Raw genomic sequence first — 15,385 nt, 5'->3', positions numbered from 1 at the left:
TCTCCAACTTCAGCCTTTGGTTTTGTGCTTTTGGGGTCATATCTTGCACATTCGAACTTTGATTTTTGAAAATCAAATACTATCAAAAAGCTCTCAAAGTCCTCTATCTAGATATCAGGTCCTTTTTGTAGAATTTTCATTGGTTACTCAGAGATCTTAATTTTTTCCTTTTGGGCTCTTTTCTTGGAATACGTGCAAAACAATTCTTTTTTGTGATTCAAGTAAAAAAATTGCCATTAAGAGGATCTATATTGTTGTATCAATCTATTTCTATATTTTTTTTCATAATTTATCATGGATCCAAATCATGTTTCTCCCCTCACTCCATTCAGTTATTATGATTGGAAAAAACAAATGGAGATTCACTTGAAGAAACAAGGGTCATACAGAGTGACCATGGGTATAAAACTTGAGCCTACAACTATTGTTGAGAAGAGAAAATGGTTCAATAGGTGTGATGAAGCTTTTGGGACATATGCATGTTAATGTCTCTAGATCTTCTATTTCTTATTAAGTTTTACACCACACCCAATTAGATCTGGACTATATTGGAGTCCATGTTTGGGAAGCAAGATACATTTAGGGGTTTCTAGCTGGACAATGAGCTTTAGCTTGAATCTTATGGATTTTGACACATCCAAGACTTCTTCATGAAACTCAAGTCTCTCTTATTATAGTTGCAATAGTATGGTATTCGGAAGGAGGACTCTTAGTTGATTCTCTCCATCCTTGCCAAGTTTGCTTCTAATTATTCAAATTTTTGTTTCTACCTTTTCTGCCACCAGAAATGCACTTGGTGCATGTTTCACCATGACTTCACGTGATGAGTTTACTTCTTAATTCACTCAAGAGAAAACCAAGTTAGTTTAGATGGGTTGATTGAAGTCTTCCAAATCATAGGTTCATGTTGCTTCCCAAAGCACGATAGATCAAAAGGCTTCACATGACAAAGGCAATAAATAAAAACACAAGGATTCTAAGTCACATGAGCAGACCAAGAACACACAATCATGTGATTCTTCAAATTCTTTTTCCTCTTCTAGGAGGTCATCATCGAAGAATGATAAGATGAAGTGTACATATTGCACTACAATAGGACACGATGAGCATCGATGCTATGCAAAGAAGATTGATGAGCTGACACATATTCTCCAAAAGCATAATATTTAATTGCCTTCATCTAGTACATCTTCTACTCTTCAGGACCTAAAAATTATAGGTCATCTTCTATGGCACATGGTGAAGACAAGATGAAGGGCTATGCTCTCTTTGCATCCACACTTTAGTCCTCTAGGTGGCTTCTTGATTTGGGATCCTCACATCATATAAAATCATCAAAGGGTGTGTTCTCTTCTTTGGAGAATCTTTTATTTCCACATTTTAATGGGTAATAACACTTACATGGGGTTACTAGGAGTGGTTCTATTGAGATTGATGGTGGCATATTCAATAATGTTTTTTGTGTCCCTTCATTGTCTTCCAACCTTCTTTTTCATTTATCACTGTGGGACAGGCAAGATAGTTGAGTTCACCTCTGATTCAATGTTCATCAAAGATTTGGATAGTAGAGAGCTTATTATAGTTGGCAGCACGGATCATGCAACATAGTTGTATGGGTTCTCTCATTTTGCTCCCACTGAGCATGAAATTCCATTGTTTGGTCCCAACTCTCATGCATCGATAGTAGAATGGGTATTTGAGGAGAGATTCAATCACTTGAGCCTACGTGTGCTTCACTCATCCACAGTGGTTCCTAAAACTTGTGCCAATCCTCCTCCATCGCTTTGCTCTTTAGATATAAATTAAGTTCAATAGGTTCATTGTTCCCTTCCAATTTTGATAGAGTGGGATGAGTACTTGCTAGATATTGTAGGATTGTTTGATACATCACACCAGATATTTGGGACATGATTGAGGATATTTCATTCCTCCTTGATGTAAGTTTGAGAATTCATGTCATCCCATCTTTAGTGTCTTCAGAGATTGTTCATCAAGTATCTTCATGGTTGTTTGGATTTGCTTTAGTTGATTTGGCATTTCATGATTCAAAAAGTTGGATAGTTGAGCGGTCTTCTATGGCACACATCATGAGACATTTCCTTCCATCTCCTTTCATGGATTTGTTTTTGCCTTGGCCATTTGATTTGTTTCTTCCTAAGGAGAGGGACATGGATTGCCTCTCTTGGATCTTCATCAACATTCATATTTAAGCCTTTGTCTTCAACATTGGAGCTTCTCCCTTATGGGGGGGATACATCATCTCTTCCCTTCTCTCTCGTGAGGGGGAATCTTAATTGTACTTTTGTCACTGATTCAATACTTAGGGGGAGATCTTGAGTCCTTCATGCTTGGCACATGTACTTTATTTTCATAATTTACTTTATTTTTCATTTATTTCTCTCTTTTAGAGAGGGTTTTTTTTTCGACAAGGTTTTCCTCCTTTTCTCTAATTGTGATAATTGCATTGCTTTGTGTTGGTTTGTGCATGAGTACCTAGTTAGGCCTAGTCATCGGGACTCATTCACGTGTGCATTTTGCATTCATCATTAGCTTCCTAACTACTCCCTAAGCTAACATTAAGGGGGGATGTTGGAGTAATTAGGACACTTTATCTAATTATTTATTAATTATGTCCTTTAATCACTCTTTCACTTATTCTAAACTTAGGTGATTTTTCCTTTTATTTAATTAGGCTAATAATAGTTGAAGTTGTCCCATTCATTATGATTGTAACACGTGGCACTAGCCAATTTAATCTTGCATTGGGGTTCTGCATCTGGGGTTTTTTTTTATATGAAAGATAATGGAGGAGTACAAGTAGATTAATTGTCTATACATGGTGTAGTCACATAAATCTATCCATTTTAATTAAATAAATATTTTCTATTTATTTGATTAAAAACCCACTAGCCATCGATTAATTAAATTAACATTTAATTAATTCATCTTCAAACATTCTCCTATTAATTAAATAAATTATTCAATTTATTTTAATTCATTCATTTAAACTAAATTCGCAATCAATTAAATGAATAAATTCTATTTATTTCATTTAACCCCCTTTCCTATTTTAAAAAAATTAAATAAAACATTTATTTAAATCATTAAATCCCCCCCCCCCCACTTGCATTCTCCTAAAAATGCAAGTTGCACCTATTTGTTGAAATAAATGAATTTTATTTTAATAAAAATCCTATTTTCCCTCACCCACCAAATCCACTTGCAATCCTAATCCCCTTCTAGATTCTTATAACCCCTTCCCAATTAGCCTAATCCATCCCCTAATTATTGTCACATTCCTAAGCAACTTGGAGCCACTTCTCAAAGACTCCAAAGTCTTTGAAAAGCATTAAATGCTTTATGTGTTCAACAATTTAACCTCTAAAGTCTTCCAAACCACTAATGGCTCTTACATAACCATTTATGGTTAAATCCACTTTGACCCCTAACTCAACCCTCATGTAACCCATGTGTCTCCTCAAGCATTTATTGTTTTGACCATGGTTATCCTCACTAACTCTTGCACAAGAGTTTATCCATTGGATAAAAGCATTATTCTTTGAATAATAAATTTATTCACTCAACTCAACATTAACCCTACCTCCCAAGTTAACCCTCATGTCATGTCAAGCATTTAATGCTTCTTCCCTCTCCTCTCAACCCCTCTCATGTTGACACTTGTCATCCTGGGATTGGGTTGAAAGTTCTCACATAGATCTTAAACCATTCAATCCTGACCCTTGTTGAGATTACTCAATCTCAACCATCCATTGCTCCATTTTACCTATAAATAGAGCTCACATTCCTCATTTTCAAATCCTCAAAGCATCCTCAAGCATCTAGCATTTTTAGCTATCATCCTGAAAACTTGTATGCATTTAAATTATAGTCATTTTTAGAGAGAACATTTTAATATAACTATTTACATTCACTCTTTTGGTCTAAAATTAACATTTGCACAACATAGATTAATCATATTCAATCTTGAACCTCCATAAGGCATCCATAGTGCAAAAAGTTGTTGAGAGCTACATTCATTTGGAACTCGGAGAGGAGAGGAACAAGGGAGGAGGAGCTACAAGCATGGTGGAAGGCATTTGGAGATGCCTTGTTGTATTTGCTTTCATTGTCAAATGCTCTATTATGTTTTTAGTGTCTCTCTTGGTATGCCTGCTTAGAATAGTCTTTGGTTGATTAACACTAACTCTCTTTGTTTCTTGTGTTTTTTGTGTGTGGTCTAACCACGGGTTTTTCTAATCCTTCCATTTTGTAGAACATCATTTGGTGAACCCAACGTGAATCCAACACCATAATTTTTAAAACTACTAACATTTTTCATGATTTTACTTGCTACATAGGTTGCACTTTGGCGCTTTTGAACACGCTTTAGTGCTTACGAAACTTTGTGCTTTAGCGCTTTTGTTCACCAGAATAACGCTATTGTTCTGGAAATAACGCTATTGATCTTAGTTTAGCGCTTTTGCACTTAGATTAGCGCCTTTGTCAGTAGTTTAGCGCATTTGTACCCCCTGTTTGACAGAATTTATTTATGTTCGACAGAATCTTTTAGCGATATTGACCATAGTTTAGCGCATTTGTAAGGAGTTTAGCGCATCTGTCAGTTATTTAGCGCTTTCGTGTTAAATAGCGCTTTTGTTTTTACACAGAGTGACGCTATTGTAACAGAGAGTTGTAATTTTTTACTTTGTAACCGAAAATCAAAACTTAGACTTGTGGAAGCCCACCTATACCTCATTTCATTTTTTTTTCTAACTGTTTGATTATTTGTGCAGGGTGAAGAAGTTTAGAGTAGAAAGCATTTAAGTTTATTTCTTTAACTTTGTTTTTCAAAATTGGATAAAATAAATTCACTTTCTTTTTGGCTTAAAAAAAACTGAACTTCACACTTTATTTGGGGCTCTAAAATAAATCACATTTTTTTTCAGCTTGGGCTTAAAAAGAACCCCACTCACAAGCTAAAAAGAACCACAAAATTCACATCAAAGTTTTCTTTGCAAGTTAGAAACAATCTTTTTGGTGCTTAAAATCAAACAAATTTCATTTTCTTGTATCAAACTTAAAGAAATTCACAATCAACACTTCATTTGGTGCAAAAGTAAAAAGAACAATCAACTTGTCCAAAATTTTCTTGTTTTTTAAAAGCGATTTACTTCAAGCAAACGTGTTTTTCATTCAGTTGACCAGGATTTCAAATTCTTAGTTTACTCAACATTTTGCCTTTGAAGTTAAAAGAACATTGTTGGAGCAACATCTCCAAATAGTTAGATCGCATTGTGATGAAAATGGTTAAAAAGAACAAGTGATTTTTGTGATTGGCACACTTGTGCAAAAAGGTTTGTTGAGTGGTCCTACTTCTAACACACACTATCCTCTCCCTTGCCTTTCGTGGTCCTAGGTGCAAGAGAAAAGTGTTAGTAACACTCAAAGTTTATATATTTAAGAGAGGTCTACCAAGAGACACATCACTCTTGGGAACGACCTCGCGCGGTAAATCCCTTGAGTCGCTATAAAAATTAAGTGTGAGCGAAAGCAGTAGCCTTGGATATAGTTGTTCCTACAGTGTAACTTGTCGAAATGACAAATAGGCCCCACCACAAGTTACAAGGCTCTTAAGTGAGTCACTGCAGAATGAACTCATGTCCAAAGACATTGAAAATTACTAAACACCTTTATGTAGTAGCCCACCCATTCTATTGATTGAGGATATTTGTGAGAAGTTCAGTTCAAGAGAATGGATGATTTTTCTCCCAAGATACTCACCATACATATTTCCTTGGGTAGAAACATAACTTTTTGAAAGGCTACTTGTAGCTTGATAAAAGTGGTGACTCCCCCATAATAGGGATCATCTATTTGTTATGCTCATGCAAGACTTAGTATATCACATCCTTACCTGCCATGACGGGATTCATAAGGTATGTAGTACCAAAGTTGAAGAAATATCAAGATGTGGGTTGAAATTATCGCAATTGGCCATTTGACCTTAGGGATAAAGTATGTTTGAAGTGTCTTCGTTTTGTGTCAAGACTAGTGATAAACTGAGCCGACTTTAGGCTTTTTGGAAAAACATACTCAAAAACATTTGGAAAGAGGGTCATAAAAGTCCAAAGATTGGGTTGATTTAGACCCACACTTATTTGTGCCTTTTGAGGCAACATTCTTGTGTTTGTGTGCTTGCTTTGTTTTCTTGTCAAAGAAAAATCAAAAGAAAAGTCAATTCCAAAAACAAGCATTCATCCAACACAAAATTTTCTAAACACCAACTTTTTGGCAAAACAAACAACAAAACCAAAGAGACAAACAAAGGTATCAAAACTATATGACCATCCTTCACATTTTGAGAAGGAAGAATCTTCATCAAAATATTAATTTGAAGAAAAGACCATTAAGCTCAAAGGCTTTCATCAAAAGAAGGAGATTTTTCTATCTCAATAAACAAATCTTTGTCTCACATAGAACCTTCTTACGTCACATGCATCTCTATCTTCAAGAAAAATCTAACAAATTTGATCAAGAGTCTTTAAATTGCAGAGCTTTTACTCAATATAGAGCTTTGAGCTATCATAAAAGTAAAGGAGACAAAATCAATCCTGCTTTCTTTCCAGACAATTGCATCACATATAACTCAACTAGGGAAGAACCACCAACCCCTGAAAGAGAAGAGGAAGAATTTGTCCCATTTGTAACACATTTTTATTGAAGTTAACATTTCATCCATTCTCACATTCACACATCATCAATCCATTCCAACTCTCGAAACATAAAGAGGTCTTGTACTAAGTTTTTTTTTTATATTGCTTGAATAAAAAACAAACACATCACTTTTATAGTGTCTCTACATCTAGGATAAACTCATCCTAAGAGGCATTTCTATGCAGGTTAAAACTAGTCTATGAGTGCATCCTCACATTACTAGGTAGTTGGATCTGTAACACATCTCAGGCCTCTCTAAACCTTATCATATCAAACATTGTTAACAAATACAACAATCAATTCATAAAAGGACTTTGGTAACATCAAACCTTTAGTGCTGGAGATCCATATGCTAAACACTTCACCAAACATTTATCTCTCATTTCATCATCAACTCATCATCATTTTCATCAAACTTCAACAAAAACTTTCAAACAAAATGGCTCAAACTAGATCAAGGACTAGACAACAAGAAATCGAAGAGGAAGAAGAGGAAAATCTCAATGAATTCCAAGAAGCTCTTGGAGGAAACATAAATGATGAAAATCCTCATACTCCCACTCTTGAAGCAATCGAAAGGGCACAACACAACCCTCTCTTCAATCGACTTTTTGATGAGATCCTCAGAAACAATGCAGATGCTCACTTTTTAAGACTTGCCCAAGAGGGAGCCAAACTACCCTCTGATTTTGATACAACACAATTACGACAAGCATCAGAACACCAGAGTCGTAATGAGGATGGAAGAGTTCAAGATCACATCATATACAACCTTCATCAAGGAAATCCCCCACCTCCTCCACCTCCAAATAACATTGACATGTTGCGGCAACAAGTCGAGAATCTCGCCCAACAACTCCACAGTGGTGTGAAAATAAACCAATTTTCACTTAATGATATTTGTCCCTATCCCTTTGATAGGAAAATATATATATATATATATATGCCACCTTTTCCACGAGGGTTTGAGACACCTAAGTTCGAAAAGTATCAAGGAAAAGGAGACCCTCAGGATCATGTTAGAGAATTTTACTCCGCTTGCCTAGAAGTGGCATATGAAGACACATACCTAATGCGTCTCTTTCCTCAGAGTTTGGCAGGGACAACCACGCAATGGTTTTCCCAACTCACAGGCGACATTAGGACATTCGAAGAACTTGTCCAGAAATTCATTGCACATTATTCCCATAACATAGAGCGCGATGTCACCATGGCAGACCTGTGTAACACCAAGCAAAACTAGGGGAGCTATTTCCAGCTTTCCTGCAACGATGGCGACAAATGTCTAGCAGACGTTCCCTTCAGCTACCTAAAAAAGAGCTAGTGGAAATATCTGTTTCCAACTTGAATGAAGAACTGGAATTTCATCTAGACATGAAAGGCACAGAGTCTTTTAATGACATGATCACACGGGGTTTAAAATGTGAAAGGGCCCTCATAAAAAAAGGGGCTTATCAAAATATTCAATGAACCAAAAGATGCCCCTTGCCCGCGCTTCAACAGTGATAAACCTAACTTTTGGAATAAAAATAAAAATATTGTCAATGATGGGGTTGTAGATGCAAGGACTATCAAGAGTGCACAACTTGTGGTCCGATTTGCGAGGCAAAACCCCCCTCATAATACCAACATGGTTCCTCCCCCACCAAATCAAGGATGCAATGTTCAACAAGAAGAACCAAGGCAAAGACAACAAAATTATAAACCAAAATGTACATACACTCCCTCAGGGGAACCTATTGAAATAGTGTTACATCAATTGGTCTCGTCAAATTTAGTGACCTTACCCAAGACATCTAATTACGAACCTCAGGTCAAACCTCCATGGTGGAGGGATAATGAACATTGCGAATTCCATCAAGGGAAAGGGCATAAAACAAGTAATTGTCATAGATTGAAAGATCTTGTTCAGCATCTTATTGACCGAGGCAAGATTGAAATTGAAGGACATGACCCAAAAACCACAAACAATGATCATCTTATGTTTAAGAATCCACTTCCATCACAAGATCAAAGGGGTCCTTCCATGTCAGGATGAAACACAAATACCAATGATTATACGCGAGCAGCTTATAATTACATTGTGAATCACCTATATGATGTCGATGAACAAATTGCAACCATTACCATCAAAAATCCAAGCTCTACTTGCAATGTTGTTACGCAGTGTAGCAAGATCACCATTAAAGCAGCTCTACAAGGCACCCCTTCCATCCTAAAGCAATATAACCTTGTGGAACAATTAGATAAAATGCTCACACTTATATCTATCTTAGAGCTTTTGTGCTTATCCCCATCTCATAAAACAATATTGGATCAAGCTCTCCAAGAGGCGTTAGTCCCTTCCAATCTAAACATAGATCAATTTCAAGCTATGGTTGGTAGTCTAAGGTCATCACCATGTCTCACTTTCTCGGAAAGTGACAATACATCCTTTCAGCAACCTCATAACGCCTCACTCCATATTGAAGGATTTATCAACCAACACAGGATCAAGCGAGTCTTGATTGATAACGAAGCAAGCCTAAATATCTATACACTACAATTGGTCACAACATTGGGATATGCAGTTGAATCAGTGGATCCCTGCAAAAAGATAACAATAAAATCTTATGATGATGCAGAGCGTTCATCCAAAGGAGCAGTTGTGTTACCAATCCGAGTGGGCCTAGTGGTGAAGCACATCATCATATGTCAAGTTCTGGACCTTCCTCTGCCGTATAGTTTGTTGTTAGGAAGACCTTGGATACATGCCATGCAAGCCGTTCCATCCACCTACCACCAATGTCTCAAGTTCCCTCATAACGGTGTGGAAATTACAATCCTAGGTGATGCAAATCCCTTGCATATTGTCACAATATCAACCATCAACCCAATATTACCGTTCCCAACAATAGAGAAGCTATCCCATCTACATCATATGTAAGTCCAACCTCTCTTTCCAGTTCAAACACCACTATACCCAAACAAGAGAAGCTAAAAATAAAAACGGCAGAGGAAGGTCCTGGGGAGTACAATCTCAGCCAACTCTTTGTGTTGGGCAACTACACACTTCTCCTAGAACTCATGGTAAACCTCAAAGGTTACTTCAAATGCCACTGGTCAAGCCAACATGCACTTTGACGCCTTTTATCCTTGGAAAGAGTCAAGAAGAAGAGACCAGAGATGAGGACTTAGCAGAATGGAACTATAAAGACCCTATCACCACGGACATCCCACAAGTTAAGCTTCCCACAAATCAATATGGAAAGGGCCTTCTCATTATGCAAATAATGGGCTATGATGGCCAGAGTGCGTTGGGACCTTGCAAGCAAGGACGACATGAGCCGCTGCAACCAAAATTAAAGCCTAAAGATAACACTGGATTAGGCTTTCAAAAGGAGACTCTTCCTAAGCTCTGATTCAAAGGAAAACCCATCAAACCTCTATATCAGCCTAAAACTCTAAAGAGGTCACCTTTGATTATATCAGCAGCACCAAGCACCATACCAACTACCCCACTAAGGCTAAAAATCCCAGCAATATCATCCACAACACCAATCATCCCACCAATCAAACCAACAATCCCATCATCAGCAACAACTGCATCAATAGCACCATTAGCAGTATCGGAACCCACAACAGTATCAACAACATTGGCAATTCCATCAGAAGCAACAGATTCAACAACATCGATACTCCCCGTATCGGATTCACTGATCCCAATAATCCTTCCTGCAACACCAATCATTTCATCTACAAAGGTACATCAACCGATCACACTTGCAGTATTTAACTCAAAGGATATCCCGGTATGGTATAGTAATTAGATATTGGAAAGCGACTCAGAGACCGACTCACATGAGTGGGAATTTGATTCAGTACATATCAATACTTTAGATGAGGAAGACACATCACCACCTCCACCTCATAAAGAAATCCCTATTTACGGAGAAGCACATATTAAAACCTCTTGGGTTCCTGAACTGGAAACATCTTCCACAGACCCTACATCACATCCTACGCCTGATTCTGATAGGGAGAGTACCATCAATGACCTTCACCACAATGTCTTAACCCTCACTGACACCTCTTATGAACTTAACCTGATTGATGAGGTAATGCCCATTAAACATCTCGAACCCATTGAATGGAACCGATCTAATCCCCCATGCCTTGACCCATTCCAAAACGATGAGGCAATCATTGACTTTTTAGAATTAAGGGATAACATACCAAGTGGGGATCACAAAGTTGGATTCTCCATTGAACTAAATAGCACAACATACTTTGGGGTGGATGCCAAACCTTTCAGCTGCAAAAATATAACAATAAAACATGGATCTTCTAGTGAAAACCACACTGTGGCGCTGTTAGATCCCACAAAAGTAAAAAGAAAGAGTGTATCCAACGGTGAAAACCTCTCTGAGGTGCCTGAGGATGAAAGGTTTGACATCCTCCCCTCTAGTACACAACAGGAACAATCCATAATCCTTATTGAAGAGACAAAAGAATACAACGTGGGGACTCTCGAAACTCCTCACCACATACATCTGGTATCTCTTTTAACTCTAGATGAACAACCTAAGTTTGTCAAATTCTTCCAGCAGTGTCAGATCAACTTTGCATGGTCATATGCAGACATGCCTGGTCTTGATCCTGATTTAGTCATGCATCACCTCACCATAGTAGAAGGAGCTAAGCCTGTCAAGCAAAAGCTTCGCAAGATGCACCCCCAGATTGCAGTACTAGTCAAAGTAGAACTTAAGAAACTCTTGGATGTTGGTTTTATTAGACCAATTGATTATGCAGATTGGATATCCAACATTGTTCCTGTCGGCAAACCAAATGGGGGCATCTGTATCTGTACTGACTTCAGAGATCTAAACAAAGCATGTCCTAAGGATGACTTCCCCCTACCAAACATTGACATGATCATGGACCTAACATCAAGACATGCCATGCTTTCTCTCATGGATGGCTTTTCAGGTTACAACCAGATAAAGATCGTGCTAGAGGATCAACATAAGACAACCTTCACATGTCCATGGGGAACATATTGTTGGAATGTAATGCCTTTTGGTCTAAAGAATGTAGGGGTGACCTATCAAAGAGCAATGACCACCATCTTTCATGATATGATGCATACCATAATGGAGGATTATGTCAATGACTTATTGGTAAAATCATTAACAAGAGAGGGTCATTTAGAAATATTGGAGAAAATCTTTGACAGAATGGAACAATATCATGTTCGACTCAACTCAAAGAAATGTGTCTTTGGAGTAACCTCAGGGAAGCTTCTAGGATACATTGTCTCAAGCAAAGGCATTGAGGTCGACCCTGCAAATGTCAAAGCAATCATGGACATGCCACCTCCAAGGAATATCAATCAACTAAGGACATTACAAGGGCGGCTACAATCCATCTGAAGATTCATTGCACAACTGGTAGATAAGTGTCACCTCTTTACACACCTGTTACACAAAAACATCCACTTTCAATGGGATGCCAGAAAGCATTCCAGATGCTTAAAGACTATCTCATGAATACACCATTGCTGATCCCACCAGATCTGAGTAGACCTCTATTGCTCTATATTTTAGCAACAAATATAGCATTAGGAGTGCTACTGGCTCAACATAATGCAGAAGGGAAAGAGTGTGTTGTTTAATACATCTCTCGCACACTGGTTGGCTATGAACTCAATTACACACCTATTGAGCGAGCTTGCCTAGCAGTAATTTTGGCAGCCATTAAACTGAGGCACTACCTATTAACACATAAAGTACAACTCATTGCAAAAATCTATCCACTAAAGTACTTACTCAGCAAAGCAGCATTGACTGGCCGCTTGGCCAAATGGGTGATGATTCTAAGTGAATTTGACGTTGAGTATGTGGACCGTAAGGCTATCAAGGGTCAAGTTATTGTAGATCAATTGGCCGATGCACCTCTTATAGGCGATCATCCCCTCATTTCCAATTTTCCAGATGAAGAGATATTCATGGTCACAGCAACACAACCATGGAAACTATACTTTGACGATTCATACACTAGACATGGCTCGGGGGCAGGCATTCTATTTATCACACCTCAAGGTGACAGCATCCTGAAGTCTTACAGGCTCACATTTCCATGCACGAACAACATAGCAAAATATGAGGCCTTGATCACAGGACTCAAACTAGCCATACAATGGAAATTAAAAGAGCTACAAATATATGGCAACTCCCACCTGGTCATCTAACAAGTCACAGATGAATATCAAACCAAGGATGATAAACTCATGTCGTACAAGCAAATGGTGGACAAATTAAAGGCATCATTTACTACTATCATCTTTGAGAAGATACCTAGAGATCATAATCGAGTTGTTGACGCTATGGCTACTATTGCATCTCTCCTAGATCTTCCACAGAATTCAACACGCTACGAGTTCTTGGTAGAACATCTTTGGATTCCCGCTTATGATATCCCCAAATCTGAGATGATATGTCACCTTGTTGGTTCCGAATACCCATGGTACGGTGAGTTTTACACCTACCTTCGCGATCATACACTTCCTCTTAACCAATTGAATAACCAACATAAAACTTTCATTCGCCAAACCGCTCGATATACCATAATTGTTGAAACCCTATACTGATGCAGTCTTGATGGTACTCTCCTTCGATGTTTGGAACAAGATGAGATAACAAAGGCCTTGGAAGAGGTACATGAATGAATTTGTGGAGCTCACGCAAGCGGTCCTTCACTAGCAAAAAAGATCATACACGCTGGATACTATTGGTCGTCCATGGAAAAAGACTCATACTATTTTGTCAGAAAATGCAAGAAATGCCAAGTTCATGGAGGTCTGATACATGCACCAGTACAGGAATTGCAACCAATCACAACACCATGGCCCTTTTTTCAATGGGGACTTGACCTTGTGGGTAAAATTCATCCATCTTCATCCAATGGCCACAAATTCATTATTACCGCCACCGAATACTTCACAAAGTGGATCAAAGATGTTCCACTTACCCAAGTCACCGACAAGAAGATCGCCTCATTCATCCTTAATTACATCATCTTCCAGTATGGTGTACCCATGTCCATCATCACAGATAACGAACTTCCTTTCAAAAATCAGGATGTCCGTGAGCTCTGTGAGAAGTTTCACATCCAACACCGCTTTTCCACTCCGTATTACCTACAAGGAAATGGTTAGGCCGAGGCATCAAATAAAAACATATTGAGAATCCTCAAGAAGACAGTAAATGATGCCGACCGTGATTGGCACGTTTAATTAAATCTAGCACTATGAGCATATCGAACTAGCATTCGAACCCCTATAGGCGCAACTCCCTACTCACTGGTCTATGGCGCAGAAGCCATCCTTCCTATTGAGGTCGAGATACCATCTCTATGGGTTTCCTTGCATAATCTCATAGATGATGAAGCATACAGAGTATCATGTCTTCAAGACTTAGAGCTCCTTGATGAAAAATGACAAGTTGCATACAACCACCTCAAAGCCTATCAACAACGTATGAGCAGAAGCTATAATCATCGAGTTAGACCTCACACATTTGAGGTAGGTGATCTTGTTCTTTGAGAGAATCCTCGTAACCAACCAAATAGAGAACATCAGGGAAAGTTTGAATCAAACTAGTTGGGTCCATATGTTATCACTGTTGTATTTGGGTCCGGGGCATATCAATTGGCTACTTCAGAAGGAGAACCGCTAGTAGATCCGATCAACAACATGCACCTCAAACAGTTTTATACATAAGCTGTACAAAGCATCAGGCTCCAATGCATATAAAAAAAACAACAAAAACATTCAGATAAATGTCTTGAAGAAAATACAAAAAAATCAAAATAGTAAAGAAAAATCATGCATCCAAACGGTAAACAACCACTCCTAAACAACCACTCCAGTGGCACCTTGGGTAAGTATGATGGTGAAAATCTGGCAAATAGGCACCACTCATAAAGGCTATGGCTCCATTGTCTTTCAGACTTGTTGCGATCACATTCATTGCATCCACTCGTCCATCAGTCAAAACCATGGCTTGTTATTGATCTGCAGTCGAGGATAATACTTCATGCGTCTTGCATCCCACTTTTTCATAGTCATGTATAAACTGGGGGCAATGCCCTTAACCTATTGATGGAAGTGGATTCTACATTACTTGTGATTCATTGAGTTCTTCATTTGAAAACACTCGCAAAATACCAAAAACATTCAAAACTATCTCGCAAAATACCAAAAACATTCAAAATTGTCTCACAAAATACCCAAAACATTAAAAAACACTCACAAAATCCAACAAACATCAGAAAACATCAAAAATCAAGCAAAAACATGGCAACACTTTGTATATACGCATCCACGCAGATACCAAACAAACATTTTGAGATACTCTAACAACGATCACTTATCACATCGACCAAACAATTAACACAGGTACGCACAACTGTCTTAACAGGGATGCATCCTTCCTTACCAAAACAAAGACATGGTACCATTTTTATTTGACAAGAAAATTATGTTTAAGCTATCAAGTACTTGGTCGGTTTGTTAGTTATTTATTCATTTATATTAGGTTCCCACGCTACTCCAAGATATCCACAAGTGATTAGAGTAGTCGGGATGGTTTGTAAGTATTGTTTTTATTTGTGTATCTTTTGTGAATTATTC

The sequence above is a fragment of the Cryptomeria japonica genome, chromosome 4 (genome assembly GCF_030272615.1).
Source record: "Cryptomeria japonica chromosome 4, Sugi_1.0, whole genome shotgun sequence".
In the NCBI taxonomy this organism is placed as follows: Eukaryota; Viridiplantae; Streptophyta; class Pinopsida; order Cupressales; family Cupressaceae; genus Cryptomeria; species Cryptomeria japonica.
The sequence above is the reverse complement of the archived record's forward strand: the minus strand, read 5'-3'. Positions refer to the sequence as shown.